Raw genomic sequence first — 2,372 nt, 5'->3', positions numbered from 1 at the left:
TGGACCCTGCTTCACCTGTGATTGGTAAGTTAACGAGATTAAAGCCCTTGATATTTCAGGCATTTAACCTACCCCATCCCGACGTTTTCTGGGCAGTGGTACACCCCAATCCCAACATTTTTGGACCTTTTTTTTTTTTTGGCTCAAACATCCGCTTTTGGTGAGAAACATCGAAAATTCATAGAGAAATCGCTCACCTGAGGTTTAAAATACTCGATCTAGGTACGAATACCTCCTTACCTGACTGGGTTTTCTAACTGTCTGGCACCAAAGAAAACGAGTTCTATGGGAGGGTAACTATTTTATCCACTCATAAACAGTATTTATTTATTTACTTGGTGCGAATTTATATGTAGTACAAGAGTATATTGGTTTTCAAACAGTATTATAGGCATTATAAGCATTGTTTCACTCACTAACTCATCACCATTCATGACCTTTTTTTTCCCACATTACCTGATCATCATTTCTGACTGTTTCTTCCTCTAATGCTATGTAAACTTTGTCCTCCACATTGTCATCGATTGGGGAATCACTCTGGCCCTGAATGTCTTTATTGGCCGGGTCACTGGTAACAGATGAATTGCCGAGACAATGGCGTGCAGGAGGGGGGAGAGGTTATGCGGTGTAAGGCATTGTCCCTGCTTGGCATCTTGTAGAGGAATAGAGGAAGGTGTCCCGTGTATACGTGCCAAAAATCACTCGCGAAATCACTCGCAAAAATTGAAAATTGTGCAAATTAGGGACCTAGCAATGTTGCCGCGTTAATTCACATCTCCGGGATATGAGTGCACATCATGTGAGGACGTGAATTCACGTCTCCGGGACGCAGTGGGTTAAACCATGGAAATGGACATTTATTGTGGATATTAAAGATTTAAATGATTCTATGATAAATTTCCTAAAGAATGATAGATGAATGAAGCAAAACCCATTTTTTTTAGACAATTTATTGCAAATTCCCCATTTTCCCTCATTCCAGGTTTAGGATGGCATGGAAAACACTGAATGACTATGAGATTGATGCCTGCCTAGCTGCCCTTGAGAAAGACGATGCATTGCAGGAGGGAATAATAGACCTGGGGGAAGATGTTTCCAGTTATTTCGATGAAGATGAACTGCTTGGAGCGAGGGTAGAAAGCTGGGAAGAGGAGGGGGATGAGGGACCACCAAGAGGGAGGTCACAGTTCCCCACCCTCTCTCCTGCCGTCACTCCACCACCCCTCCCAACTCATACTGACCCAGACAAAGCACTTGGCAAAACGTGCGATATTACCATGGAGGATACAAGACCTGACTCTCCTCCTGCTGCAGCCATGCAAGAGCAGCAGGAGGAATCTAGCCAAGAGGAGGACTCACAAGACATGGACGAGGAGGAATCACAAGACTTGGACGAAGAAGAATCACAAGACTTGGATGAGGTGGACTCACAAGACTTGGATGCAGCTGAGGGAACAGTTCACAAGGAACTCAACCCTATATACAAGTTGCCTAGGAAATTGGTTGTTGCCAAAGACAGGAACGTGTGGTCCACCCAGCCTCCACGACCTAGAAAACGGAAGAGTGAATCTCCCTCCTACATACTAGGCCCTACACCAGCTACCCGTGGCATCACAGAGCCAGAGCAAATCTTCGGTTTATTTATTAATGACCGTTAATTGGCAAAAAATGGACTGTACACCTATCAATTTACTGATAAAATGAAGACAAATTTTACCAATATCAAGAAACAGTACGGCCACGCGAGGCTCATGGAACTGATGGCCCAGGTTGGAGTTCTCATAATGTTTGCTGTCAGAAGTGACAACTGAATAGCTGCAGAAGAAATGTTTACTTTAGTACGGAGGCCAGAACAACACTGTACCAAGCTCCCATGAGTAACCGAAGGTTTGCCTATCTCTTATGCTGTCTGAGATTCGATGACTTGGAGACCAGACCTGAAAGACGACAGAAAGACAGGCACACAGCATTAAGAGATATATGGGACACCTTGGTGCAGAACTGCAAAAGATATGTACATGCCAGGCTCTGATCTAACCATTAATAAGCAACTCCTGGGCGTGCGTGGGAGGGTCGTTTTCAAGATAACTAAGTAAGTATAAAACGGAGAGGGTGAAGGAAAGAGAGAGAATGAGGGTGCAACACATACTTACCTGTTTTATATGCATATACTTACCTTGTTGTGAGGACATCTGAAAATACTTACCTGTTTTTTTCCACATTTCCACATATGGTCTCAAAGTCATGTAGGCCAGTGATGCACGAGGCCATTGCATGTTCAATGTATATCATTACCTACGGAAGGGATCGGTGCCCAAGACTGAAGGAAGCACTCAAGGCCAGTTCCTAACAGAAAATCTGCTGGAGGGGTA

The sequence above is a fragment of the Coenobita brevimanus genome, chromosome 46 (assembly GCF_032717465.1).
Source record: "Coenobita brevimanus isolate Jiangsu-jjx chromosome 46, ASM3271746v2, whole genome shotgun sequence".
Classification (NCBI taxonomy): domain Eukaryota; kingdom Metazoa; phylum Arthropoda; class Malacostraca; order Decapoda; family Coenobitidae; genus Coenobita; species Coenobita brevimanus.
The sequence above is the reverse complement of the archived record's forward strand: the minus strand, read 5'-3'. Positions refer to the sequence as shown.